The sequence below is a fragment of the Rhinichthys klamathensis genome, unplaced genomic scaffold, assembly GCF_029890125.1.
Source record: "Rhinichthys klamathensis goyatoka isolate OS25496 unplaced genomic scaffold, OSU_Roscu_1.1 h1tg000236l_1, whole genome shotgun sequence".
NCBI classification, from domain to species: Eukaryota; Metazoa; Chordata; class Actinopteri; order Cypriniformes; family Leuciscidae; genus Rhinichthys; species Rhinichthys klamathensis.
In genome coordinates, this window is record NW_026606759.1 from 3,290,068 (window position 1) to 3,317,500 (window position 27,433).

General features: G+C 40.3%; 25 non-coding genes across 25 annotated transcripts; all 25 read left to right on the forward strand.

The window, feature by feature from the left end:
• The first annotated feature begins 64 nt into the window (after positions 1–64).
• On the forward strand, positions 65–183 carry LOC130100132 (5S ribosomal RNA). The gene has a single exon (XR_008808772.1). It is a non-coding gene; the product is annotated as a 5S ribosomal RNA (ribosomal RNA).
• A 61-nt stretch (positions 184–244) lies between these two features.
• Positions 245–363, forward strand: LOC130100144 (5S ribosomal RNA). The gene has a single exon (XR_008808783.1). It is a non-coding gene; the product is annotated as a 5S ribosomal RNA (ribosomal RNA).
• A 61-nt stretch (positions 364–424) lies between these two features.
• Positions 425–543, forward strand: LOC130100156 (5S ribosomal RNA). The gene has a single exon (XR_008808794.1). It is a non-coding gene; the product is annotated as a 5S ribosomal RNA (ribosomal RNA).
• Positions 544–604: 61 nt separating this feature from the next.
• Positions 605–723, forward strand: LOC130100168 (5S ribosomal RNA). Its single transcript, XR_008808806.1, has one exon. It is a non-coding gene; the product is annotated as a 5S ribosomal RNA (ribosomal RNA).
• A 61-nt stretch (positions 724–784) lies between these two features.
• On the forward strand, positions 785–903 carry LOC130100177 (5S ribosomal RNA). The gene has a single exon (XR_008808813.1). It is a non-coding gene; the product is annotated as a 5S ribosomal RNA (ribosomal RNA).
• Positions 904–964: 61 nt separating this feature from the next.
• Positions 965–1,083, forward strand: LOC130100178 (5S ribosomal RNA). Its single transcript, XR_008808814.1, has one exon. It is a non-coding gene; the product is annotated as a 5S ribosomal RNA (ribosomal RNA).
• A 164-nt stretch (positions 1,084–1,247) lies between these two features.
• Positions 1,248–1,366, forward strand: LOC130100179 (5S ribosomal RNA). Its single transcript, XR_008808815.1, has one exon. It is a non-coding gene; the product is annotated as a 5S ribosomal RNA (ribosomal RNA).
• Positions 1,367–1,427: 61 nt separating this feature from the next.
• LOC130100180 (5S ribosomal RNA) lies at positions 1,428–1,546 on the forward strand. The gene has a single exon (XR_008808816.1). It is a non-coding gene; the product is annotated as a 5S ribosomal RNA (ribosomal RNA).
• A 6,321-nt stretch (positions 1,547–7,867) lies between these two features.
• Positions 7,868–7,986, forward strand: LOC130100181 (5S ribosomal RNA). The gene has a single exon (XR_008808817.1). It is a non-coding gene; the product is annotated as a 5S ribosomal RNA (ribosomal RNA).
• Positions 7,987–8,047: 61 nt separating this feature from the next.
• On the forward strand, positions 8,048–8,166 carry LOC130100188 (5S ribosomal RNA). The gene has a single exon (XR_008808823.1). It is a non-coding gene; the product is annotated as a 5S ribosomal RNA (ribosomal RNA).
• A 61-nt stretch (positions 8,167–8,227) lies between these two features.
• Positions 8,228–8,346, forward strand: LOC130100199 (5S ribosomal RNA). Its single transcript, XR_008808835.1, has one exon. It is a non-coding gene; the product is annotated as a 5S ribosomal RNA (ribosomal RNA).
• A 61-nt stretch (positions 8,347–8,407) lies between these two features.
• Positions 8,408–8,526, forward strand: LOC130100200 (5S ribosomal RNA). Its single transcript, XR_008808836.1, has one exon. It is a non-coding gene; the product is annotated as a 5S ribosomal RNA (ribosomal RNA).
• Positions 8,527–8,587: 61 nt separating this feature from the next.
• On the forward strand, positions 8,588–8,706 carry LOC130100201 (5S ribosomal RNA). The gene has a single exon (XR_008808837.1). It is a non-coding gene; the product is annotated as a 5S ribosomal RNA (ribosomal RNA).
• Positions 8,707–8,767: 61 nt separating this feature from the next.
• LOC130100203 (5S ribosomal RNA) lies at positions 8,768–8,886 on the forward strand. Its single transcript, XR_008808839.1, has one exon. It is a non-coding gene; the product is annotated as a 5S ribosomal RNA (ribosomal RNA).
• A 164-nt stretch (positions 8,887–9,050) lies between these two features.
• On the forward strand, positions 9,051–9,169 carry LOC130100204 (5S ribosomal RNA). Its single transcript, XR_008808840.1, has one exon. It is a non-coding gene; the product is annotated as a 5S ribosomal RNA (ribosomal RNA).
• Positions 9,170–9,230: 61 nt separating this feature from the next.
• LOC130100205 (5S ribosomal RNA) lies at positions 9,231–9,349 on the forward strand. The gene has a single exon (XR_008808841.1). It is a non-coding gene; the product is annotated as a 5S ribosomal RNA (ribosomal RNA).
• A 6,321-nt stretch (positions 9,350–15,670) lies between these two features.
• On the forward strand, positions 15,671–15,789 carry LOC130100206 (5S ribosomal RNA). Its single transcript, XR_008808842.1, has one exon. It is a non-coding gene; the product is annotated as a 5S ribosomal RNA (ribosomal RNA).
• Positions 15,790–15,850: 61 nt separating this feature from the next.
• LOC130100207 (5S ribosomal RNA) lies at positions 15,851–15,969 on the forward strand. The gene has a single exon (XR_008808843.1). It is a non-coding gene; the product is annotated as a 5S ribosomal RNA (ribosomal RNA).
• Positions 15,970–16,030: 61 nt separating this feature from the next.
• LOC130099808 (5S ribosomal RNA) lies at positions 16,031–16,149 on the forward strand. The gene has a single exon (XR_008808464.1). It is a non-coding gene; the product is annotated as a 5S ribosomal RNA (ribosomal RNA).
• A 61-nt stretch (positions 16,150–16,210) lies between these two features.
• On the forward strand, positions 16,211–16,329 carry LOC130099809 (5S ribosomal RNA). Its single transcript, XR_008808465.1, has one exon. It is a non-coding gene; the product is annotated as a 5S ribosomal RNA (ribosomal RNA).
• A 61-nt stretch (positions 16,330–16,390) lies between these two features.
• On the forward strand, positions 16,391–16,509 carry LOC130099810 (5S ribosomal RNA). The gene has a single exon (XR_008808466.1). It is a non-coding gene; the product is annotated as a 5S ribosomal RNA (ribosomal RNA).
• A 61-nt stretch (positions 16,510–16,570) lies between these two features.
• On the forward strand, positions 16,571–16,689 carry LOC130099811 (5S ribosomal RNA). The gene has a single exon (XR_008808467.1). It is a non-coding gene; the product is annotated as a 5S ribosomal RNA (ribosomal RNA).
• Positions 16,690–16,853: 164 nt separating this feature from the next.
• On the forward strand, positions 16,854–16,972 carry LOC130099812 (5S ribosomal RNA). The gene has a single exon (XR_008808468.1). It is a non-coding gene; the product is annotated as a 5S ribosomal RNA (ribosomal RNA).
• Positions 16,973–17,033: 61 nt separating this feature from the next.
• On the forward strand, positions 17,034–17,152 carry LOC130099814 (5S ribosomal RNA). The gene has a single exon (XR_008808470.1). It is a non-coding gene; the product is annotated as a 5S ribosomal RNA (ribosomal RNA).
• Positions 17,153–23,482: 6,330 nt separating this feature from the next.
• On the forward strand, positions 23,483–23,601 carry LOC130099815 (5S ribosomal RNA). Its single transcript, XR_008808471.1, has one exon. It is a non-coding gene; the product is annotated as a 5S ribosomal RNA (ribosomal RNA).
• Positions 23,602–27,433: the final 3,832 nt, after the last annotated feature.

A 27,433-nucleotide genomic window follows, 5' to 3' on the forward strand; every position in this document is an offset into this window, starting at 1 on the left:
TCAGAAACCCTGAAAGAGTCTCTTAAATTTTTCTTCAAAAAGCCCGATTTTGGCAGCAGATTTCGCTTACGGCCATACCACTTTGAGCACGCCCGATCTCGTCTGATCTCGGAAGCTAAGCAAGGTCGGGCCTGGTTAGTACTTGGATGGGAGACCGCCTGGGAATACCAGGTGCTGTAAGCTTTATTGTTTACTTCACTAATGTTCTAACCTTTCAAATAGCCCGATTTTGGCAGCAGATTTCGCTTACGGCCATACCACTTTGAGCACGCCCGATCTCGTCTGATCTCGGAAGCTAAGCAAGGTCGGGCCTGGTTAGTACTTGGATGGGAGACCGCCTGGGAATACCAGGTGCTGTAAGCTTTATTGTTTACTTCACTAATGTTCTAACCTTTCAAATAGCCAGATTTTGGCAGCAGATTTCGCTTACGGCCATACCACTTTGAGCACGCCCGATCTCGTCTGATCTCGGAAGCTAAGCAAGGTCGGGCCTGGTTAGTACTTGGATGGGAGACCGCCTGGGAATACCAGGTGCTGTAAGCTTTATTGTTTACTTCACTAATGTTCTAACCTTTCAAATAGCCAGATTTTGGCAGCAGATTTCGCTTACGGCCATACCACTTTGAGCACGCCCGATCTCGTCTGATCTCGGAAGCTAAGCAAGGTCGGGCCTGGTTAGTACTTGGATGGGAGACCGCCTGGGAATACCAGGTGCTGTAAGCTTTATTGTTTACTTCACTAATGTTCTAACCTTTCAAATAGCCCGATTTTGGCAGCAGATTTCGCTTACGGCCATACCACTTTGAGCACGCCCGATCTCGTCTGATCTCGGAAGCTAAGCAAGGTCGGGCCTGGTTAGTACTTGGATGGGAGACCGCCTGGGAATACCAGGTGCTGTAAGCTTTATTGTTTACTTCACTAATGTTCTAACCTTTCAAATAGCCCGATTTTGGCAGCAGATTTCGCTTACGGCCATACCACTTTGAGCACGCCCGATCTCGTCTGATCTCGGAAGCTAAGCAAGGTCGGGCCTGGTTAGTACTTGGATGGGAGACCGCCTGGGAATACCAGGTGCTGTAAGCTTTATTGTTTAAAAAAAAAAAAGAGTCAATGAGCTTTTCAAATAGGCGGAAATAGTCTCTTTGTTTCTTCAAAAAGCCTGAAATAGTCTCTCTGAGTTTCTTCAGAAACCCTGAAAGAGTCTCTTAAATTTTTCTTCAAAAAGCCCGATTTTGGCAGCAGATTTCGCTTACGGCCATACCACTTTGAGCACGCCCGATCTCGTCTGATCTCGGAAGCTAAGCAAGGTCGGGCCTGGTTAGTACTTGGATGGGAGACCGCCTGGGAATACCAGGTGCTGTAAGCTTTATTGTTTACTTCACTAATGTTCTAACCTTTCAAATAGCCAGATTTTGGCAGCAGATTTCGCTTACGGCCATACCACTTTGAGCACGCCCGATCTCGTCTGATCTCGGAAGCTAAGCAAGGTCGGGCCTGGTTAGTACTTGGATGGGAGACCGCCTGGGAATACCAGGTGCTGTAAGCTTTATTGTTTACTTCACTAATGTTCTAACCTTTCAAATAGCCAGATTTTGGCAGCAGATTTCGCTTACGGCCATACCACCTTGGTAGCGCTAGCGAGCTGAACAGGAAGTCAGTAGATTCCGTGCAGGAAAGTCCGGAAAGTTTGTTTGGAGAAATCCTTTCTTTTATTTAATTTTTTTTTCTGATTTGGGACTGGAATATAATTTAAGAAATTTATAAGTTGGTGTGGGGTTTCTCCCCAAACAGCACGCTGCTGTTTGGGGTGATTCTGGTGGTGGAGTTACACGCGAGGAGCTACGGGCAAAATGGAGGCAAACAAAGAGAAGGACAAGGGGCCGGTGAGGAGAATGGAAGATGGAAACAAAGAAACAGGTCGAAGTTATGAGAAGAAACTAACAGTGATGGTAGAGATTGTTGGAAATGAAAGAATTACGATGATGGAATTATTGCGGAAAGTAAAAGAAGAGTGTGGTGAAGTCATTGGTTGCAGATATAAAAATCCCAAGGAGTACGAATTGACCATGAAGGAGGAGAAAGGAAAGAAGAAGTTGCTTGATGGAATAAAAATCCGAAGTGGGAGCATACTGGCAAAGGAGATAAATAACTGTGAGACTGTGGTTTCTTTTTTGAACCTACCCACGTACATCACGGACGAGGAGATAATAAAGAAGCTAATAGACTGGGGAGTTACACCAGCGTCGACACTTAAAAGGAGGATGTGGCCAGGGACTGGAATTGCTGATGGGACGAGGTTCCTGAAAGTCAAGTTTACGGAGAAGGTAAAATCGCTTCCGTACTCGACAAAATTTGAAACAGTGGGTGGAACAGAGCACTTTCGAGTATTGCACGACAGGCAAGTAAAGGTGTGTCGCCTGTGCATACAGCCAGGACACATTGTCAAAGAGTGTCCAAATTTCAGGTGCTATAAGTGCGGTGGACAAGGGCATTATGCACGGGAGTGCAACGAAGGGAACTGCACTGTGTGCTGGAAGAAGAACGACCTGTGTGTGTGTAACAGTGAAGAAGATGACGACAGAGAGGAGGCTGGAGACTCTATTGACCTGTATGGCGAAGTGGGAGAGACCCAAATATCAAGTGGTGAGGATGGAGGTGAGGAGTGGAGCGAGCTGGAAGGCATTCTGGAAGCAGGAGGATCTGAAAAAAGTAGCGGAGAGCGGAATAACGCAAGAGCTGGGATGGATAACGAAATCTCAACCAGCGGTGGTGGGAGAGACAAGAAGGATGAGAGCAAAAGTCAACATGAAAGAGGATTGAGAAAAGAAGGAGCGTCGGCGGGAGTACAAGGTGGAAAAGGAGAAGGAGAAGGGGAAGAAGAGATGATTGTACAGGAGGCTATCTTGGTGGACATAATGGACTCAACAGGGACAAAAGAAACTGTCTCAAATGTGCTTAAGAGGAAAAAAGGGGAAGGTGGAGAAGGCAACGCAAAAAAGTAAGACGTTAATCTAATCAAGAGACATGTTTATGTTTATGTTATTATTTTCTATTATTTTCATAATGAGTGAAGTATTAAGCATTGCATGCTTGAACTGTAATGGTTTGAGGGATATGGACAAGTTTAAACAAGTGATGAGTGTTGTGAATGCACAAGTAGTATGTCTGCAAGAGACGCACTGGACAGATGATATAATGGGCGATATAAAGAGGATTTGGGACAAAGAAATATATGTTAATCATGGCACACAAAAAGCCCGTGGAGTAGCGGTGTTGATTAGAGAAGGGTGGATGTGCAATATAAAACAAATACAAAATGATGGTGAGGGGAGGGTATTAGGGATTGATTTTACACTTCAAAATGATAAATTTAGACTAGTTAACGTGTATGCTCCAAATGTGGAAACGGAAAGAAAAGAGGTTTTTATGATGTTGAAGCCTTTATGTATTGAGAAGTGTATAATGGTGGGTGATTTTAATGTGAAATGTACTAGATTAGACATGGCTAAAAATATGGTGTTTAAAGAAGATACTTCTAGCAAATGTTTAAAAGGTTTAATGCAGAGTAAAGATATGGTAGATGCCTGGAGGGAGGAAAACCCTTTTAAGAGAGAATTTTCAAGGAGGCAAATGGTGATGGGTGAATTAAAGCAAAGTAGAATAGATCTATGTCTGGTTAAAAGGGACATTTTACAAAATATAAAGAGTGTATGTTATAATTTTAAAGGTATAAGTGACCATGCAGTAATGACAGTCAAATTAGGGGGAAACTCAAAAATAAAAGGTGGGGGTACGTGGTGTTTAAATTCTGCCTTATTGAGGGAAGATGCGTACAGAAGAAGAATAGAGAAATGTATTAAGGATGAAATGGAAAACTACTTATACGAAGAAAATATATGTAAATGGTGGGGTATATTAAAAAAGGAAATAAAAAGAGTAAGTATTAGATACTCTAAACAGAGGAATTACATGAGAAAATGCAAACTAGGCAATATGTATAGGTTATTGGAGGAAGAAGCCGGGAAAATTGAAAATAATCCTGAATATACAAAGGAACATTATTGTCAGATAAAAGCAGAAATTGAGGTGTGTGAAAAAGAAAAATGTGAAGGTGCAAAAATAAGAAGTAGGGCACAATATGTTTTAGAAGGAGAGAGATGTACAAAATATTTTATGAATTTAGAGAAGAAAAAACAGGGGAGAAAGTTCATTACGGAGTTGGAAAATGGAGAAGGGGGGAAAGTTACGGATTATGTAGAAATAATAGAAAGGGTAGAAGAGTTTTATAGTAATTTATTTAAGAAAGGGAATGTAAAACAAGATGATATAGATAAGGTATTAGATCATGTAAATATAAGTCTTAAGGATGGGGATAGGGAGTTGTGTGAGGGAGACATAACTCTAGAAGAGGTAGAAGAGGCAATCAGACAGACAAAGCCAAATAAAAGCCCAGGAGCGGATGGTTTAACACATGAATTTTATCAAACTTTTATGAAAATTTTGGCACCGATATTGTTGAGAATGTATACGGAAATGGAGGACAAAAAAGAAGTGCCAAAATCTATGTGTACAGGGATGATAACGATTCTTTATAAAAATAAAGGGAGTCCGCTCAAATTAGAAAATTATAGGCCTCTAAGTCTTTTAAACACAGAGTATAAAATTTTAACAAAGATTTTAGCAAACAGACTAAAGAAAGTAATAGGGACCATAATAGCACCAAATCAGGCCTATAGCATCCCAGGAAGGGATATAACCGACACAGTTTGCACAGTAAGGGATGTTGTGTGCAGGATGGGGGAGGATGGGGAAGGTGGAATAATTTTATGTGTAGATCTAAACAAGGCATTCGATAGAGTGGAACACGACTTTTTAGAACAAACAATGAGGAGATTTGGGTTCGGGAATAGAATGCTGGGATGGATAAGTCTGTTATACAGTAAAGCCCAAAGTTGTGTGAAGGTAAATGGAGTTTTAACAGACCCTTTTCCGCTCGAGAGATCAGTGAGACAAGGATGTCCGATGTCTGCATTGCTATACTCAATCTCGGTTGAACCGTTAGCGATAATGGTACGAGCAGATAAAAAGATAAGGGGCATTAAAATTCCAAACAGTTGTGAGAGTGTGATACACCAATATGCGGATGACACGACATTTACGATTAGGGATGTAGAGAGTATAAAAAAGATAATGGGGCACATAGAAATATATGGGAAAGCGTCAGGAGCAAAAATAAATGTAGAAAAGTCTGAAATAATGAGCATAGGAGGGGTAGACTTAAGAGGGTTTGATATACCTTTTAAAACTACATTGGGTTATGTTAATATTTTAGGTGTGCAGATTGGAGAAAATGCTAAGAATGCAAGGGATGCCACATGGACAGGGGTTTTAAATAAAATTAAACAAGAACTCCAATTTTGGAAATTAAGGGAAGTTATGTTAAGAGGGAAAGTCATGCTGGTGAACTCTTTATTGCTTTCCAAATGTAACTATATTTTAGGTGCAGTTGATTTGCCACAATGGGTAATGAATGAGGTGACTGAAATAACGAATGATTTTATGTGGGGAGGGAAGGGAGTGAAAATAGCAAGGAAAACATTAATCGCGAGCAAAAAAGAAGGAGGATTAGAATTGATTGATTTAGAAGTTAAAAAGAAGGCAATAAGGGTGAAAGTGGTGAAAAAGTATTTATGTGGGAAAGAGGAGTATGGATGGAAGGGTTATATGAAGGAGGTGTTGGACAAATGTAGTGGGTGTGGGGAAGATTTTACAGAAGCACCATAGAGAGCATCTTGACCAGCTGTATCTCAGTGTGGTGTGGAGGCTGTAGGGCCTCTGACTGGAAGGATGTAAGAAGGGTGGTGAAGACAGCGGAGAGAATCATCGGCACCTCTCTTCCCTCCATTCAGGACATTGCAGTGTCTCTCGGGCCAGGAAAATTTGCGGGGACCCCTCTCACCCCCAGTACGGTCTGTTTAGTCCGCTGGCCTCCAGAAAGAGGTTTCGCAGCATTCGGTGTCGGACCTCCAGGTTTTACAACAGCTTTGTACCCCAAGCCATCAGACTGTTAAATACTAATAAATAATCCATAGTACTGCTGGTTTTATACTTGACTACTGTCAAATATTGAGTTAGATGTTTAGAGGGCTAAATTATTTATACTCTGCTATTTATATATTTATTATAAACTGTTTGTACAAATTTTTGGGATGAACATTTACACTGTAAAATTGAAACTGTAAGAAATTTGTGGCCTATGCAAACGAAATTTCGTTCTGTATGCACTTGTTGTATTCTGAATGACAATAAAGTCTGTCAAGTCAAGTCAAGTCAAGAAGGGCTTTTTATGGTACTAAAAAAGCCAATGTATGATAAAGTGCCGCTGTTTTACCAGGAAGTGCTTAGTGCATGGGCAGAAGTTTTAGGAAATGTAAAATTTGAATGTGAGAATATAAATCAAGTTTTAAATCAGCCAATTTTTTTAAATCCAAGAATTAAAATGAAAGAGAGAATGTTTTATGACAAGTTGTATATAAAAGCAGGAGTGAGACAAGTAAAAGATCTAGCATACGAGTACGTAAGAGGGTTTTTACCTAATAGAGCTATATATGATTGTGTTGTGGGATGGAATGATGATATTGAAATGTCAAAAGTGGACTCGATGTGTGAAAACATCAAAATGAGCTTGCCCAGAGCCTGGACAAAGAGAATTGAAAACGAAACTGTTAAACCTGGGGAGTGGGGATTGCCAGTTTTGTATTTTGATGGAGGTGATGGGGAAAAATTACTGGAAGGAGTGTCCACTAATATGATGTATAAGTTCATGTTGAAAAAGGAGATAAAAGTACCAGCATCAGAAATTGTGTGGCAGAAGGTGTTCCCTGGTTTAAATGTCAAAGAAATTTGGAAGAATCTGTGTGTGAAATACAATGGACTTGAGTGTGAAAACTTGGACTTTAAGTTAAGACACAACAGAATTTACACGAAAGTGGTACTTCACCAGATAAATAGGAACATAAGTAGGGATTGTGATGTGTGTAAATCTGCTCCAGAGACACTGATGCATATATTTTTAGAGTGCAGAGAACTTGAGGACTTCCATGGAAAGTTAAAAGAAATATTAAAGGAGAACTGGGGGAAAAATGTTGGGCAAGATGAGTGGAAAACACTGTTTTTATTTGGAGATTCTGTGGGTAATAAAGATAAGAAAGTTAATCTTTGTAACTACATATTGAGCCATGCAAGATACGCAGTATGGGCAAGGAGGAACTTAGCGTTTAATGAAGGGAAAAATGTGGAAATATGTACAATGTTCAAACAGGTGCTGAGGAAAAATGCTTACCTGATGTGGAAGTATGTGGAGGAGGATGTTTTTGAAGAGTATTTTTTAAAGGATTGTGACCTGATAAATGTGGATGATGGAAAGAAAATGAACATCAACTTTTGAGCAATTACCAGTGTATTCAATGTAACATGCTAATTGTTGTAATGATGTATTTTCTTTGTGAAATGTAAAATTATTTTGATATTTTTGATAATAAAAAAGAAAAAAAGAAAAAAAGCACGCCCGATCTCGTCTGATAAAAAAAAAAAAAAGCACGCGCGATCTCGTCTGATCTCGGAAGCTAAGCAAGGTCGGGCCTGGTTAGTACTTGGATGGGAGACCGCCTGGGAATACCAGGTGCTGTAAGCTTTATTGTTTAAAAAAAAAAAAAAAAAAAAAAGAGTCAATGAGCTTTTCAAATAGGCGGAAATAGTCTCTTTGTTTCTTCAAAAAGCCTGAAATAGTCTCTCTGAGTTTCTTCAGAAACCCTGAAAGAGTCTCTTAAATTTTTCTTCAAAAAGCCCGATTTTGGCAGCAGATTTCGCTTACGGCCATACCACTTTGAGCACGCCCGATCTCGTCTGATCTCGGAAGCTAAGCAAGGTCGGGCCTGGTTAGTACTTGGATGGGAGACCGCCTGGGAATACCAGGTGCTGTAAGCTTTATTGTTTACTTCACTAATGTTCTAACCTTTCAAATAGCCCGATTTTGGCAGCAGATTTCGCTTACGGCCATACCACTTTGAGCACGCCCGATCTCGTCTGATCTCGGAAGCTAAGCAAGGTCGGGCCTGGTTAGTACTTGGATGGGAGACCGCCTGGGAATACCAGGTGCTGTAAGCTTTATTGTTTACTTCACTAATGTTCTAACCTTTCAAATAGCCAGATTTTGGCAGCAGATTTCGCTTACGGCCATACCACTTTGAGCACGCCCGATCTCGTCTGATCTCGGAAGCTAAGCAAGGTCGGGCCTGGTTAGTACTTGGATGGGAGACCGCCTGGGAATACCAGGTGCTGTAAGCTTTATTGTTTACTTCACTAATGTTCTAACCTTTCAAATAGCCAGATTTTGGCAGCAGATTTCGCTTACGGCCATACCACTTTGAGCACGCCCGATCTCGTCTGATCTCGGAAGCTAAGCAAGGTCGGGCCTGGTTAGTACTTGGATGGGAGACCGCCTGGGAATACCAGGTGCTGTAAGCTTTATTGTTTACTTCACTAATGTTCTAACCTTTCAAATAGCCCGATTTTGGCAGCAGATTTCGCTTACGGCCATACCACTTTGAGCACGCCCGATCTCGTCTGATCTCGGAAGCTAAGCAAGGTCGGGCCTGGTTAGTACTTGGATGGGAGACCGCCTGGGAATACCAGGTGCTGTAAGCTTTATTGTTTACTTCACTAATGTTCTAACCTTTCAAATAGCCCGATTTTGGCAGCAGATTTCGCTTACGGCCATACCACTTTGAGCACGCCCGATCTCGTCTGATCTCGGAAGCTAAGCAAGGTCGGGCCTGGTTAGTACTTGGATGGGAGACCGCCTGGGAATACCAGGTGCTGTAAGCTTTATTGTTTAAAAAAAAAAAAGAGTCAATGAGCTTTTCAAATAGGCGGAAATAGTCTCTTTGTTTCTTCAAAAAGCCTGAAATAGTCTCTCTGAGTTTCTTCAGAAACCCTGAAAGAGTCTCTTAAATTTTTCTTCAAAAAGCCCGATTTTGGCAGCAGATTTCGCTTACGGCCATACCACTTTGAGCACGCCCGATCTCGTCTGATCTCGGAAGCTAAGCAAGGTCGGGCCTGGTTAGTACTTGGATGGGAGACCGCCTGGGAATACCAGGTGCTGTAAGCTTTATTGTTTACTTCACTAATGTTCTAACCTTTCAAATAGCCAGATTTTGGCAGCAGATTTCGCTTACGGCCATACCACTTTGAGCACGCCCGATCTCGTCTGATCTCGGAAGCTAAGCAAGGTCGGGCCTGGTTAGTACTTGGATGGGAGACCGCCTGGGAATACCAGGTGCTGTAAGCTTTATTGTTTACTTCACTAATGTTCTAACCTTTCAAATAGCCAGATTTTGGCAGCAGATTTCGCTTACGGCCATACCACCTTGGTAGCGCTAGCGAGCTGAACAGGAAGTCAGTAGATTCCGTGCAGGAAAGTCCGGAAAGTTTGTTTGGAGAAATCCTTTCTTTTATTTAAATTTTTTTTCTGATTTGGGACTGGAATATAATTTAAGAAATTTATAAGTTGGTGTGGGGTTTCTCCCCAAACAGCACGCTGCTGTTTGGGGTGATTCTGGTGGTGGAGTTACACGCGAGGAGCTACGGGCAAAATGGAGGCAAACAAAGAGAAGGACAAGGGGCCGGTGAGGAGAATGGAAGATGGAAACAAAGAAACAGGTCGAAGTTATGAGAAGAAACTAACAGTGATGGTAGAGATTGTTGGAAATGAAAGAATTACGATGATGGAATTATTGCGGAAAGTAAAAGAAGAGTGTGGTGAAGTCATTGGTTGCAGATATAAAAATCCCAAGGAGTACGAATTGACCATGAAGGAGGAGAAAGGAAAGAAGAAGTTGCTTGATGGAATAAAAATCCGAAGTGGGAGCATACTGGCAAAGGAGATAAATAACTGTGAGACTGTGGTTTCTTTTTTGAACCTACCCACGTACATCACGGACGAGGAGATAATAAAGAAGCTAATAGACTGGGGAGTTACACCAGCGTCGACACTTAAAAGGAGGATGTGGCCAGGGACTGGAATTGCTGATGGGACGAGGTTCCTGAAAGTCAAGTTTACGGAGAAGGTAAAATCGCTTCCGTACTCGACAAAATTTGAAACAGTGGGTGGAACAGAGCACTTTCGAGTATTGCACGACAGGCAAGTAAAGGTGTGTCGCCTGTGCATACAGCCAGGACACATTGTCAAAGAGTGTCCAAATTTCAGGTGCTATAAGTGCGGTGGACAAGGGCATTATGCACGGGAGTGCAACGAAGGGAACTGCACTGTGTGCTGGAAGAAGAACGACCTGTGTGTGTGTAACAGTGAAGAAGATGACGACAGAGAGGAGGCTGGAGACTCTATTGACCTGTATGGCGAAGTGGGAGAGACCCAAATATCAAGTGGTGAGGATGGAGGTGAGGAGTGGAGCGAGCTGGAAGGCATTCTGGAAGCAGGAGGATCTGAAAAAAGTAGCGGAGAGCGGAATAACGCAAGAGCTGGGATGGATAACGAAATCTCAACCAGCGGTGGTGGGAGAGACAAGAAGGATGAGAGCAAAAGTCAACATGAAAGAGGATTGAGAAAAGAAGGAGCGTCGGCGGGAGTACAAGGTGGAAAAGGAGAAGGAGAAGGGGAAGAAGAGATGATTGTACAGGAGGCTATCTTGGTGGACATAATGGACTCAACAGGGACAAAAGAAACTGTCTCAAATGTGCTTAAGAGGAAAAAAGGGGAAGGTGGAGAAGGCAACGCAAAAAAGTAAGACGTTAATCTAATCAAGAGACATGTTTATGTTTATGTTATTATTTTCTATTATTTTCATAATGAGTGAAGTATTAAGCATTGCATGCTTGAACTGTAATGGTTTGAGGGATATGGACAAGTTTAAACAAGTGATGAGTGTTGTGAATGCACAAGTAGTATGTCTGCAAGAGACGCACTGGACAGATGATATAATGGGCGATATAAAGAGGATTTGGGACAAAGAAATATATGTTAATCATGGCACACAAAAAGCCCGTGGAGTAGCGGTGTTGATTAGAGAAGGGTGGATGTGCAATATAAAACAAATACAAAATGATGGTGAGGGGAGGGTATTAGGGATTGATTTTACACTTCAAAATGATAAATTTAGACTAGTTAACGTGTATGCTCCAAATGTGGAAACGGAAAGAAAAGAGGTTTTTATGATGTTGAAGCCTTTATGTATTGAGAAGTGTATAATGGTGGGTGATTTTAATGTGAAATGTACTAGATTAGACATGGCTAAAAATATGGTGTTTAAAGAAGATACTTCTAGCAAATGTTTAAAAGGTTTAATGCAGAGTAAAGATATGGTAGATGCCTGGAGGGAGGAAAACCCTTTTAAGAGAGAATTTTCAAGGAGGCAAATGGTGATGGGTGAATTAAAGCAAAGTAGAATAGATCTATGTCTGGTTAAAAGGGACATTTTACAAAATATAAAGAGTGTATGTTATAATTTTAAAGGTATAAGTGACCATGCAGTAATGACAGTCAAATTAGGGGGAAACTCAAAAATAAAAGGTGGGGGTACGTGGTGTTTAAATTCTGCCTTATTGAGGGAAGATGCGTACAGAAGAAGAATAGAGAAATGTATTAAGGATGAAATGGAAAACTACTTATACGAAGAAAATATATGTAAATGGTGGGGTATATTAAAAAAGGAAATAAAAAGAGTAAGTATTAGATACTCTAAACAGAGGAATTACATGAGAAAATGCAAACTAGGCAATATGTATAGGTTATTGGAGGAAGAAGCCGGGAAAATTGAAAATAATCCTGAATATACAAAGGAACATTATTGTCAGATAAAAGCAGAAATTGAGGTGTGTGAAAAAGAAAAATGTGAAGGTGCAAAAATAAGAAGTAGGGCACAATATGTTTTAGAAGGAGAGAGATGTACAAAATATTTTATGAATTTAGAGAAGAAAAAACAGGGGAGAAAGTTCATTACGGAGTTGGAAAATGGAGAAGGGGGGAAAGTTACGGATTATGTAGAAATAATAGAAAGGGTAGAAGAGTTTTATAGTAATTTATTTAAGAAAGGGAATGTAAAACAAGATGATATAGATAAGGTATTAGATCATGTAAATATAAGTCTTAAGGATGGGGATAGGGAGTTGTGTGAGGGAGACATAACTCTAGAAGAGGTAGAAGAGGCAATCAGACAGACAAAGCCAAATAAAAGCCCAGGAGCGGATGGTTTAACACATGAATTTTATCAAACTTTTATGAAAATTTTGGCACCGATATTGTTGAGAATGTATACGGAAATGGAGGACAAAAAAGAAGTGCCAAAATCTATGTGTACAGGGATGATAACGATTCTTTATAAAAATAAAGGGAGTCCGCTCAAATTAGAAAATTATAGGCCTCTAAGTCTTTTAAACACAGAGTATAAAATTTTAACAAAGATTTTAGCAAACAGACTAAAGAAAGTAATAGGGACCATAATAGCACCAAATCAGGCCTATAGCATCCCAGGAAGGGATATAACCGACACAGTTTGCACAGTAAGGGATGTTGTGTGCAGGATGGGGGAGGATGGGGAAGGTGGAATAATTTTATGTGTAGATCTAAACAAGGCATTCGATAGAGTGGAACACGACTTTTTAGAACAAACAATGAGGAGATTTGGGTTCGGGAATAGAATGCTGGGATGGATAAGTCTGTTATACAGTAAAGCCCAAAGTTGTGTGAAGGTAAATGGAGTTTTAACAGACCCTTTTCCGCTCGAGAGATCAGTGAGACAAGGATGTCCGATGTCTGCATTGCTATACTCAATCTCGGTTGAACCGTTAGCGATAATGGTACGAGCAGATAAAAAGATAAGGGGCATTAAAATTCCAAACAGTTGTGAGAGTGTGATACACCAATATGCGGATGACACGACATTTACGATTAGGGATGTAGAGAGTATAAAAAAGATAATGGGGCACATAGAAATATATGGGAAAGCGTCAGGAGCAAAAATAAATGTAGAAAAGTCTGAAATAATGAGCATAGGAGGGGTAGACTTAAGAGGGTTTGATATACCTTTTAAAACTACATTGGGTTATGTTAATATTTTAGGTGTGCAGATTGGAGAAAATGCTAAGAATGCAAGGGATGCCACATGGACAGGGGTTTTAAATAAAATTAAACAAGAACTCCAATTTTGGAAATTAAGGGAAGTTATGTTAAGAGGGAAAGTCATGCTGGTGAACTCTTTATTGCTTTCCAAATGTAACTATATTTTAGGTGCAGTTGATTTGCCACAATGGGTAATGAATGAGGTGACTGAAATAACGAATGATTTTATGTGGGGAGGGAAGGGAGTGAAAATAGCAAGGAAAACATTAATCGCGAGCAAAAAAGAAGGAGGATTAGAATTGATTGATTTAGAAGTTAAAAAGAAGGCAATAAGGGTGAAAGTGGTGAAAAAGTATTTATGTGGGAAAGAGGAGTATGGATGGAAGGGTTATATGAAGGAGGTGTTGGACAAATGTAGTGGGTGTGGGGAAGATTTTACAGAAGCACCATAGAGAGCATCTTGACCAGCTGTATCTCAGTGTGGTGTGGAGGCTGTAGGGCCTCTGACTGGAAGGATGTAAGAAGGGTGGTGAAGACAGCGGAGAGAATCATCGGCACCTCTCTTCCCTCCATTCAGGACATTGCAGTGTCTCTCGGGCCAGGAAAATTTGCGGGGACCCCTCTCACCCCCAGTACGGTCTGTTTAGTCCGCTGGCCTCCAGAAAGAGGTTTCGCAGCATTCGGTGTCGGACCTCCAGGTTTTACAACAGCTTTGTACCCCAAGCCATCAGACTGTTAAATACTAATAAATAATCCATAGTACTGCTGGTTTTATACTTGACTACTGTCAAATATTGAGTTAGATGTTTAGAGGGCTAAATTATTTATACTCTGCTATTTATATATTTATTATAAACTGTTTGTACAAATTTTTGGGATGAACATTTACACTGTAAAATTGAAACTGTAAGAAATTTGTGGCCTATGCAAACGAAATTTCGTTCTGTATGCACTTGTTGTATTCTGAATGACAATAAAGTCTGTCAAGTCAAGTCAAGTCAAGAAGGGCTTTTTATGGTACTAAAAAAGCCAATGTATGATAAAGTGCCGCTGTTTTACCAGGAAGTGCTTAGTGCATGGGCAGAAGTTTTAGGAAATGTAAAATTTGAATGTGAGAATATAAATCAAGTTTTAAATCAGCCAATTTTTTTAAATCCAAGAATTAAAATGAAAGAGAGAATGTTTTATGACAAGTTGTATATAAAAGCAGGAGTGAGACAAGTAAAAGATCTAGCATACGAGTACGTAAGAGGGTTTTTACCTAATAGAGCTATATATGATTGTGTTGTGGGATGGAATGATGATATTGAAATGTCAAAAGTGGACTCGATGTGTGAAAACATCAAAATGAGCTTGCCCAGAGCCTGGACAAAGAGAATTGAAAACGAAACTGTTAAACCTGGGGAGTGGGGATTGCCAGTTTTGTATTTTGATGGAGGTGATGGGGAAAAATTACTGGAAGGAGTGTCCACTAATATGATGTATAAGTTCATGTTGAAAAAGGAGATAAAAGTACCAGCATCAGAAATTGTGTGGCAGAAGGTGTTCCCTGGTTTAAATGTCAAAGAAATTTGGAAGAATCTGTGTGTGAAATACAATGGACTTGAGTGTGAAAACTTGGACTTTAAGTTAAGACACAACAGAATTTACACGAAAGTGGTACTTCACCAGATAAATAGGAACATAAGTAGGGATTGTGATGTGTGTAAATCTGCTCCAGAGACACTGATGCATATATTTTTAGAGTGCAGAGAACTTGAGGACTTCCATGGAAAGTTAAAAGAAATATTAAAGGAGAACTGGGGGAAAAATGTTGGGCAAGATGAGTGGAAAACACTGTTTTTATTTGGAGATTCTGTGGGTAATAAAGATAAGAAAGTTAATCTTTGTAACTACATATTGAGCCATGCAAGATACGCAGTATGGGCAAGGAGGAACTTAGCGTTTAATGAAGGGAAAAATGTGGAAATATGTACAATGTTCAAACAGGTGCTGAGGAAAAATGCTTACCTGATGTGGAAGTATGTGGAGGAGGATGTTTTTGAAGAGTATTTTTTAAAGGATTGTGACCTGATAAATGTGGATGATGGAAAGAAAATGAACATCAACTTTTGAGCAATTACCAGTGTATTCAATGTAACATGCTAATTGTTGTAATGATGTATTTTCTTTGTGAAATGTAAAATTATTTTGATATTTTTGATAATAAAAAAGAAAAAAAGAAAAAAAGCACGCCCGATCTCGTCTGATAAAAAAAAAAAAAAGCACGCGCGATCTCGTCTGATCTCGGAAGCTAAGCAAGGTCGGGCCTGGTTAGTACTTGGATGGGAGACCGCCTGGGAATACCAGGTGCTGTAAGCTTTATTGTTTAAAAAAAAAAAAAAAAAAAAAAGAGTCAATGAGCTTTTCAAATAGGCGGAAATAGTCTCTTTGTTTCTTCAAAAAGCCTGAAATAGTCTCTCTGAGTTTCTTCAGAAACCCTGAAAGAGTCTCTTAAATTTTTCTTCAAAAAGCCCGATTTTGGCAGCAGATTTCGCTTACGGCCATACCACTTTGAGCACGCCCGATCTCGTCTGATCTCGGAAGCTAAGCAAGGTCGGGCCTGGTTAGTACTTGGATGGGAGACCGCCTGGGAATACCAGGTGCTGTAAGCTTTATTGTTTACTTCACTAATGTTCTAACCTTTCAAATAGCCCGATTTTGGCAGCAGATTTCGCTTACGGCCATACCACTTTGAGCACGCCCGATCTCGTCTGATCTCGGAAGCTAAGCAAGGTCGGGCCTGGTTAGTACTTGGATGGGAGACCGCCTGGGAATACCAGGTGCTGTAAGCTTTATTGTTTACTTCACTAATGTTCTAACCTTTCAAATAGCCAGATTTTGGCAGCAGATTTCGCTTACGGCCATACCACTTTGAGCACGCCCGATCTCGTCTGATCTCGGAAGCTAAGCAAGGTCGGGCCTGGTTAGTACTTGGATGGGAGACCGCCTGGGAATACCAGGTGCTGTAAGCTTTATTGTTTACTTCACTAATGTTCTAACCTTTCAAATAGCCAGATTTTGGCAGCAGATTTCGCTTACGGCCATACCACTTTGAGCACGCCCGATCTCGTCTGATCTCGGAAGCTAAGCAAGGTCGGGCCTGGTTAGTACTTGGATGGGAGACCGCCTGGGAATACCAGGTGCTGTAAGCTTTATTGTTTACTTCACTAATGTTCTAACCTTTCAAATAGCCCGATTTTGGCAGCAGATTTCGCTTACGGCCATACCACTTTGAGCACGCCCGATCTCGTCTGATCTCGGAAGCTAAGCAAGGTCGGGCCTGGTTAGTACTTGGATGGGAGACCGCCTGGGAATACCAGGTGCTGTAAGCTTTATTGTTTACTTCACTAATGTTCTAACCTTTCAAATAGCCCGATTTTGGCAGCAGATTTCGCTTACGGCCATACCACTTTGAGCACGCCCGATCTCGTCTGATCTCGGAAGCTAAGCAAGGTCGGGCCTGGTTAGTACTTGGATGGGAGACCGCCTGGGAATACCAGGTGCTGTAAGCTTTATTGTTTAAAAAAAAAAAAGAGTCAATGAGCTTTTCAAATAGGCGGAAATAGTCTCTTTGTTTCTTCAAAAAGCCTGAAATAGTCTCTCTGAGTTTCTTCAGAAACCCTGAAAGAGTCTCTTAAATTTTTCTTCAAAAAGCCCGATTTTGGCAGCAGATTTCGCTTACGGCCATACCACTTTGAGCACGCCCGATCTCGTCTGATCTCGGAAGCTAAGCAAGGTCGGGCCTGGTTAGTACTTGGATGGGAGACCGCCTGGGAATACCAGGTGCTGTAAGCTTTATTGTTTACTTCACTAATGTTCTAACCTTTCAAATAGCCAGATTTTGGCAGCAGATTTCGCTTACGGCCATACCACTTTGAGCACGCCCGATCTCGTCTGATCTCGGAAGCTAAGCAAGGTCGGGCCTGGTTAGTACTTGGATGGGAGACCGCCTGGGAATACCAGGTGCTGTAAGCTTTATTGTTTACTTCACTAATGTTCTAACCTTTCAAATAGCCAGATTTTGGCAGCAGATTTCGCTTACGGCCATACCACCTTGGTAGCGCTAGCGAGCTGAACAGGAAGTCAGTAGATTCCGTGCAGGAAAGTCCGGAAAGTTTGTTTGGAGAAATCCTTTCTTTTATTTAAATTTTTTTTCTGATTTGGGACTGGAATATAATTTAAGAAATTTATAAGTTGGTGTGGGGTTTCTCCCCAAACAGCACGCTGCTGTTTGGGGTGATTCTGGTGGTGGAGTTACACGCGAGGAGCTACGGGCAAAATGGAGGCAAACAAAGAGAAGGACAAGGGGCCGGTGAGGAGAATGGAAGATGGAAACAAAGAAACAGGTCGAAGTTATGAGAAGAAACTAACAGTGATGGTAGAGATTGTTGGAAATGAAAGAATTACGATGATGGAATTATTGCGGAAAGTAAAAGAAGAGTGTGGTGAAGTCATTGGTTGCAGATATAAAAATCCCAAGGAGTACGAATTGACCATGAAGGAGGAGAAAGGAAAGAAGAAGTTGCTTGATGGAATAAAAATCCGAAGTGGGAGCATACTGGCAAAGGAGATAAATAACTGTGAGACTGTGGTTTCTTTTTTGAACCTACCCACGTACATCACGGACGAGGAGATAATAAAGAAGCTAATAGACTGGGGAGTTACACCAGCGTCGACACTTAAAAGGAGGATGTGGCCAGGGACTGGAATTGCTGATGGGACGAGGTTCCTGAAAGTCAAGTTTACGGAGAAGGTAAAATCGCTTCCGTACTCGACAAAATTTGAAACAGTGGGTGGAACAGAGCACTTTCGAGTATTGCACGACAGGCAAGTAAAGGTGTGTCGCCTGTGCATACAGCCAGGACACATTGTCAAAGAGTGTCCAAATTTCAGGTGCTATAAGTGCGGTGGACAAGGGCATTATGCACGGGAGTGCAACGAAGGGAACTGCACTGTGTGCTGGAAGAAGAACGACCTGTGTGTGTGTAACAGTGAAGAAGATGACGACAGAGAGGAGGCTGGAGACTCTATTGACCTGTATGGCGAAGTGGGAGAGACCCAAATATCAAGTGGTGAGGATGGAGGTGAGGAGTGGAGCGAGCTGGAAGGCATTCTGGAAGCAGGAGGATCTGAAAAAAGTAGCGGAGAGCGGAATAACGCAAGAGCTGGGATGGATAACGAAATCTCAACCAGCGGTGGTGGGAGAGACAAGAAGGATGAGAGCAAAAGTCAACATGAAAGAGGATTGAGAAAAGAAGGAGCGTCGGCGGGAGTACAAGGTGGAAAAGGAGAAGGAGAAGGGGAAGAAGAGATGATTGTACAGGAGGCTATCTTGGTGGACATAATGGACTCAACAGGGACAAAAGAAACTGTCTCAAATGTGCTTAAGAGGAAAAAAGGGGAAGGTGGAGAAGGCAACGCAAAAAAGTAAGACGTTAATCTAATCAAGAGACATGTTTATGTTTATGTTATTATTTTCTATTATTTTCATAATGAGTGAAGTATTAAGCATTGCATGCTTGAACTGTAATGGTTTGAGGGATATGGACAAGTTTAAACAAGTGATGAGTGTTGTGAATGCACAAGTAGTATGTCTGCAAGAGACGCACTGGACAGATGATATAATGGGCGATATAAAGAGGATTTGGGACAAAGAAATATATGTTAATCATGGCACACAAAAAGCCCGTGGAGTAGCGGTGTTGATTAGAGAAGGGTGGATGTGCAATATAAAACAAATACAAAATGATGGTGAGGGGAGGGTATTAGGGATTGATTTTACACTTCAAAATGATAAATTTAGACTAGTTAACGTGTATGCTCCAAATGTGGAAACGGAAAGAAAAGAGGTTTTTATGATGTTGAAGCCTTTATGTATTGAGAAGTGTATAATGGTGGGTGATTTTAATGTGAAATGTACTAGATTAGACATGGCTAAAAATATGGTGTTTAAAGAAGATACTTCTAGCAAATGTTTAAAAGGTTTAATGCAGAGTAAAGATATGGTAGATGCCTGGAGGGAGGAAAACCCTTTTAAGAGAGAATTTTCAAGGAGGCAAATGGTGATGGGTGAATTAAAGCAAAGTAGAATAGATCTATGTCTGGTTAAAAGGGACATTTTACAAAATATAAAGAGTGTATGTTATAATTTTAAAGGTATAAGTGACCATGCAGTAATGACAGTCAAATTAGGGGGAAACTCAAAAATAAAAGGTGGGGGTACGTGGTGTTTAAATTCTGCCTTATTGAGGGAAGATGCGTACAGAAGAAGAATAGAGAAATGTATTAAGGATGAAATGGAAAACTACTTATACGAAGAAAATATATGTAAATGGTGGGGTATATTAAAAAAGGAAATAAAAAGAGTAAGTATTAGATACTCTAAACAGAGGAATTACATGAGAAAATGCAAACTAGGCAATATGTATAGGTTATTGGAGGAAGAAGCCGGGAAAATTGAAAATAATCCTGAATATACAAAGGAACATTATTGTCAGATAAAAGCAGAAATTGAGGTGTGTGAAAAAGAAAAATGTGAAGGTGCAAAAATAAGAAGTAGGGCACAATATGTTTTAGAAGGAGAGAGATGTACAAAATATTTTATGAATTTAGAGAAGAAAAAACAGGGGAGAAAGTTCATTACGGAGTTGGAAAATGGAGAAGGGGGGAAAGTTACGGATTATGTAGAAATAATAGAAAGGGTAGAAGAGTTTTATAGTAATTTATTTAAGAAAGGGAATGTAAAACAAGATGATATAGATAAGGTATTAGATCATGTAAATATAAGTCTTAAGGATGGGGATAGGGAGTTGTGTGAGGGAGACATAACTCTAGAAGAGGTAGAAGAGGCAATCAGACAGACAAAGCCAAATAAAAGCCCAGGAGCGGATGGTTTAACACATGAATTTTATCAAACTTTTATGAAAATTTTGGCACCGATATTGTTGAGAATGTATACGGAAATGGAGGACAAAAAAGAAGTGCCAAAATCTATGTGTACAGGGATGATAACGATTCTTTATAAAAATAAAGGGAGTCCGCTCAAATTAGAAAATTATAGGCCTCTAAGTCTTTTAAACACAGAGTATAAAATTTTAACAAAGATTTTAGCAAACAGACTAAAGAAAGTAATAGGGACCATAATAGCACCAAATCAGGCCTATAGCATCCCAGGAAGGGATATAACCGACACAGTTTGCACAGTAAGGGATGTTGTGTGCAGGATGGGGGAGGATGGGGAAGGTGGAATAATTTTATGTGTAGATCTAAACAAGGCATTCGATAGAGTGGAACACGACTTTTTAGAACAAACAATGAGGAGATTTGGGTTCGGGAATAGAATGCTGGGATGGATAAGTCTGTTATACAGTAAAGCCCAAAGTTGTGTGAAGGTAAATGGAGTTTTAACAGACCCTTTTCCGCTCGAGAGATCAGTGAGACAAGGATGTCCGATGTCTGCATTGCTATACTCAATCTCGGTTGAACCGTTAGCGATAATGGTACGAGCAGATAAAAAGATAAGGGGCATTAAAATTCCAAACAGTTGTGAGAGTGTGATACACCAATATGCGGATGACACGACATTTACGATTAGGGATGTAGAGAGTATAAAAAAGATAATGGGGCACATAGAAATATATGGGAAAGCGTCAGGAGCAAAAATAAATGTAGAAAAGTCTGAAATAATGAGCATAGGAGGGGTAGACTTAAGAGGGTTTGATATACCTTTTAAAACTACATTGGGTTATGTTAATATTTTAGGTGTGCAGATTGGAGAAAATGCTAAGAATGCAAGGGATGCCACATGGACAGGGGTTTTAAATAAAATTAAACAAGAACTCCAATTTTGGAAATTAAGGGAAGTTATGTTAAGAGGGAAAGTCATGCTGGTGAACTCTTTATTGCTTTCCAAATGTAACTATATTTTAGGTGCAGTTGATTTGCCACAATGGGTAATGAATGAGGTGACTGAAATAACGAATGATTTTATGTGGGGAGGGAAGGGAGTGAAAATAGCAAGGAAAACATTAATCGCGAGCAAAAAAGAAGGAGGATTAGAATTGATTGATTTAGAAGTTAAAAAGAAGGCAATAAGGGTGAAAGTGGTGAAAAAGTATTTATGTGGGAAAGAGGAGTATGGATGGAAGGGTTATATGAAGGAGGTGTTGGACAAATGTAGTGGGTGTGGGGAAGATTTTACAGAAGCACCATAGAGAGCATCTTGACCAGCTGTATCTCAGTGTGGTGTGGAGGCTGTAGGGCCTCTGACTGGAAGGATGTAAGAAGGGTGGTGAAGACAGCGGAGAGAATCATCGGCACCTCTCTTCCCTCCATTCAGGACATTGCAGAGAACCGCTGTGTCTCTCGGGCCAGGAAAATTTGCGGGGACCCCTCTCACCCCCAGTACGGTCTGTTTAGTCCGCTGGCCTCCAGAAAGAGGTTTCGCAGCATTCGGTGTCGGACCTCCAGGTTTTACAACAGCTTTGTACCCCAAGCCATCAGACTGTTAAATACTAATAAATAATCCATAGTACTGCTGGTTTTATACTTGACTACTGTCAAATATTGAGTTAGATGTTTAGAGGGCTAAATTATTTATACTCTGCTATTTATATATTTATTATAAACTGTTTGTACAAATTTTTGGGATGAACATTTACACTGTAAAATTGAAACTGTAAGAAATTTGTGGCCTATGCAAACGAAATTTCGTTCTGTATGCACTTGTTGTATTCTGAATGACAATAAAGTCTGTCAAGTCAAGTCAAGTCAAGAAGGGCTTTTTATGGTACTAAAAAAGCCAATGTATGATAAAGTGCCGCTGTTTTACCAGGAAGTGCTTAGTGCATGGGCAGAAGTTTTAGGAAATGTAAAATTTGAATGTGAGAATATAAATCAAGTTTTAAATCAGCCAATTTTTTTAAATCCAAGAATTAAAATGAAAGAGAGAATGTTTTATGACAAGTTGTATATAAAAGCAGGAGTGAGACAAGTAAAAGATCTAGCATACGAGTACGTAAGAGGGTTTTTACCTAATAGAGCTATATATGATTGTGTTGTGGGATGGAATGATGATATTGAAATGTCAAAAGTGGACTCGATGTGTGAAAACATCAAAATGAGCTTGCCCAGAGCCTGGACAAAGAGAATTGAAAACGAAACTGTTAAACCTGGGGAGTGGGGATTGCCAGTTTTGTATTTTGATGGAGGTGATGGGGAAAAATTACTGGAAGGAGTGTCCACTAATATGATGTATAAGTTCATGTTGAAAAAGGAGATAAAAGTACCAGCATCAGAAATTGTGTGGCAGAAGGTGTTCCCTGGTTTAAATGTCAAAGAAATTTGGAAGAATCTGTGTGTGAAATACAATGGACTTGAGTGTGAAAACTTGGACTTTAAGTTAAGACACAACAGAATTTACACGAAAGTGGTACTTCACCAGATAAATAGGAACATAAGTAGGGATTGTGATGTGTGTAAATCTGCTCCAGAGACACTGATGCATATATTTTTAGAGTGCAGAGAACTTGAGGACTTCCATGGAAAGTTAAAAGAAATATTAAAGGAGAACTGGGGGAAAAATGTTGGGCAAGATGAGTGGAAAACACTGTTTTTATTTGGAGATTCTGTGGGTAATAAAGATAAGAAAGTTAATCTTTGTAACTACATATTGAGCCATGCAAGATACGCAGTATGGGCAAGGAGGAACTTAGCGTTTAATGAAGGGAAAAATGTGGAAATATGTACAATGTTCAAACAGGTGCTGAGGAAAAATGCTTACCTGATGTGGAAGTATGTGGAGGAGGATGTTTTTGAAGAGTATTTTTTAAAGGATTGTGACCTGATAAATGTGGATGATGGAAAGAAAATGAACATCAACTTTTGAGCAATTACCAGTGTATTCAATGTAACATGCTAATTGTTGTAATGATGTATTTTCTTTGTGAAATGTAAAATTATTTTGATATTTTTGATAATAAAAAAGAAAAAAAGAAAAAAAGCACGCCCGATCTCGTCTGATAAAAAAAAAAAAAAGCACGCGCGATCTCGTCTGATCTCGGAAGCTAAGCAAGGTCGGGCCTGGTTAGTACTTGGATGGGAGACCGCCTGGGAATACCAGGTGCTGTAAGCTTTATTGTTTAAAAAAAAAAAAAAAAAAAAAGAGTCAATGAGCTTTTCAAATAGGCGTAAATAGTCTCTTTGTTTCTTCAAAAAGCCTGAAATAGTCTCTCTGAGTTTCTTCAGAAACCCTGAAAGAGTCTCTTAAATTTTTCTTCAAAAAGCCCGATTTTGGCAGCAGATTTCGCTTACGGCCATACCACTTTGAGCACGCCCGATCTCGTCTGATCTCGGAAGCTAAGCAAGGTCGGGCCTGGTTAGTACTTGGATGGGAGACCGCCTGGGAATACCAGGTGCTGTAAGCTTTATTGTTTACTTCACTAATGTTCTAACCTTTCAAATAGCCCGATTTTGGCAGCAGATTTCGCTTACGGCCATACCACTTTGAGCACGCCCTAGTGGAAGCAGGAAGTGGTACAGCTAGCAGAGAGAGAGAGCAAACAAAGAGAACTGTGAGTTTGAGAACTATAAACAGAAGCCGTGATCTGAATATAAACTTTTTAAAAAGGGGAACTTGTGTGCAGTGGAGTTATTTACTCCCCAAACAGCGCTTGCTGTTTGGGGATAAATACTTTAAGTGTGGAGATGGTGACAGCACTGGATGACAAAATGGAGGTGGGAAGAGGCCTGCAAAGAAAGAGCGTGAGAGAAAAAAATGAAGAACTGGATCTAAGAGGAAGGAATTATGAAAAGAAGCTCACAGTGCTAGTGGAAATAGAAGGAGAAGAAAGGATAACGATGATGGAGTTGTTGAAGAAAGTGAGAGAAGAATGCGGAGTGGTGATTGGGTGTAGATACAAAACACCAAAAGAATACGAGTTGACAATGGAAGAGGAAAAAGGAAAGGAAAAGTTACTCGACGGATTGAGGATAAAGAAAAGTAGAGTGATGGCTAAAGAGGTCGACTGTTTGGAGATGGTGGTCTCGTTCCTGGGTCTGCCAACATACATTCAGGATGAGGAGATTCTGAGCAAGCTTTCGGAATGGGGAGTCAAAGCAGTCTCAAGAGTGAAGAGGAGAATGTGGCCGGGAACTGAAATCGCCGACGGGACAAGGTTTTTAAAAGTAAAGTTCAACGAGGAGGTAAAGTCACTGCCGTATTCCACAAAGTTTGAGACATTGGGAGGGGTGGAGCATTTTAGGGTAATACACGACAGGCAGGTTAAAGTCTGCCGTTTGTGTATTCAGCCAGGGCATATTGTCAGAGACTGCCCTGGCTTCAGATGTTACAAATGTGACAAGCAGGGACATTACGCAAGAGAGTGCAAGGAGGTGAACTGCAGTATGTGTAATATGCGACCTGGGCTGTGTGTGTGTGAAACGCCGGCGGAGATGGATGAGGAGTCAGATCTCTACGAGGTGGACGAGGAGGTAGAGAGCGAAGGAGAGGAAGGTGCAGCGAATGGAGGAGAAGAGAGAACAGGCACATGGAGTGGAAAAGAGAGAACTGGGGAGTGGAGAGAGACCGAGAGCGTGAGCAGTCAAGAGGAGGAGGCTCCAGGGCAGAGGCGGCGAGAGAGAGAGAGAAAAAAGAAAGAGAGGGAAGAGGTACCTGGTAAGGAGATGGCAACGAATGACGTGGAGTGTGAAGATGGAGAAGGGGAGACGGCAAAAGGCGGAGGCGAGAGCCAGGAGGGTGATAAAACGAAAAGGCGAGGAGAAAAACCACAGACGGAAGGAGGTGGAGGAAAGAAAGAGGTGCCAGAGAGTCCTGCTAAAGCCGATGAGGAGGAAATGGACACAAGTGAGGGGCAAAGAGTGCAGAAGAAAAGAAAGAAGAAAGAAAGGGTGGATCAAAAGGCAGAAAGTAAGTGCTTGGATGGATCAAAATGAGTGTCAATGTTTTAAAAAACATATTTTTTGCTATGTGGGGAATTATGAACATTGCTTGTCTGAATAGCAATGGACTACGAGACGGAAATAAGTTGGAGAGTGTGAAGAGAGTACTTAAAGGTGATATACTCTGTCTACAAGAGACACACTGGTCTGATGACATAATGGAAAAGATAAAAAAGAGATGGCAAGGGGAAGTTTTTGTCAATCATGGTAATGCGAATGCACGTGGTGTGGCAACCTTGATAAAAGAAGGGAGGGTTAATAGTGCGAAGGGAGTATATAAGGATAGTAATGGGAGAATTTTAGTGACCGAATTTGTGTTTCAAAATGAACTCTTCAGGCTGATAAATATATATGCGCCAAATACAGAAAACGAAAGAAAAGAACTATTCCAAGAAATTAAGCCGTTGTGCAAAGGAAATTGGATAATTGTTGGGGACTTTAATGTATGGTGCACAAGACTGGACGCTTCATGCAGCGCAAACTTTAAGTCTGATGTTTCCAGAAAATATTTGTTGGAGTGGATGCAAAATGAGGACATGGTTGATGCATGGAGGGAAGAGAATCCCTATAAAAAAGAATTCTCCAGAAGGCAAATGGTGATGGGGGTTTTGAAACAAAGCCGCATAGATTTTTGTTTAACCAAAAGGGAAATGTTAAAATATGTTAAAAATGTTAAATATAAGTTTGTAGGGTTGAGTGACCATGCTATGATGATGGTAAAGATGGGTGTAATCAGGGAAGAGAGGGGAGGGGGAATCTGGTGTTTGAATGCTGACTTGCTAAAAGAAGAGGCGTATAAAGAAAACATCAGAAAATGCATAAATTATGAAATGCAAAACTCATTATTTGAAGAAGACATATGTGAGTGGTGGGAAAAAATGAAAGAGAAAATCAAAAAAAGGAGTATTAGATATGCAAAACAAAGGGATTTTATGAGAAGGAGTAAAGTTGAGGCAATGGAAAATGAACTGGAGAGGGAAGCAGAAAAATTAGAAAGAAATCCAGAGCAAGATAAAGAGCATTTTTTGCGGATAAAAGCAGAGATAGAAGAATATGAAAATGAGAAAAGTAAGGGTGCAATGATAAGGAGTAGAGCGCAGTATGCGTTAGAGGGAGAAAGAAGCACAAAGTTCTTTTTGAACTTAGAAAAGAAAAAACAGAGGAAAAAGCATATAACAGAACTGGAAAACGAAAAAGGTGACAAGATTACTGATTATGTGGAGATAATAAGTGAAGTAGAACAGTTTTACAGGGGACTATTTAAGAAACAAGGGGTAAAACAGGAATGTGTAGAGGAAGTTTTAAATACTGTGAGTGTGAGGCTAAGTGAAGGGGAAAAAAATGAATGTGAAAGAGACATAGGTATCGAAGAAATAAAAGAAGCTATAAAACAGACCAAAAAAAATAAAAGCCCAGGCTCGGATGGATTAACGCATGAATTTTATAAGGCCTTAATAGAGACTGTAGCACCAATACTGTGGAAGGTTTATAGAAGTATGGAAGAGGGAAGGGAAATGCCGGAGTCTATGGGACTAGGAGTAATCACACTATTATATAAAAACAAAGGGAGTCCAATGAAGCTAGAAAATTATAGACCGTTAACTCTTTTAAATACTGATTATAAAATTCTGACAAAAGTATTGGCAAATAGGATAAAAGAGGTTGTTGGGACAATAGTATCACCAAGCCAAGCTTATAGTATAAAGGGAAGAGACATCACAGATACAATTTGCACAATTAGGGATGTAGTAGAGGGGATGGGGAAAGATGGAAAAGGGGGATTGATTTTATCGATAGACTTAAATAAAGCTTTTGACAGGGTGGAACACAGCTTTATAGAACAGGTGATGGCGAAATTTGGTTTTGGGGATAGGATGCAAAAGTGGATAAAATTAATATATGAGAATGCTAAAAGTTGTGTAAAAGTTAATGGGATATTAACTGACCCCTTTCCGTTAGAGAGGTCAGTTAGGCAAGGCTGTCCGCTGTCAGCATTATTGTACTCAATAACAGCCGAGCCGCTGGCGATACTTATCAAAAAAGATGAAGAGATAAAAGGTATCCAAATACCAAATGGGGGATTGAGTGTAATACATCAATATGCAGATGACACTACGTTTACGGTTAGGGACATAGAGAGCATAAACAAAATAAGGAAACAGATAGGAAAATATGGGAAAGCGTCAGGTGCAAAAATAAATGTGGAAAAATCTGAGATAATGAGTATTGGAGGAGTGATGGTTGAAGGGGCTGATGTTCCATTTAAAATCACGAAAGACTTTATAAAAATTCTAGGGG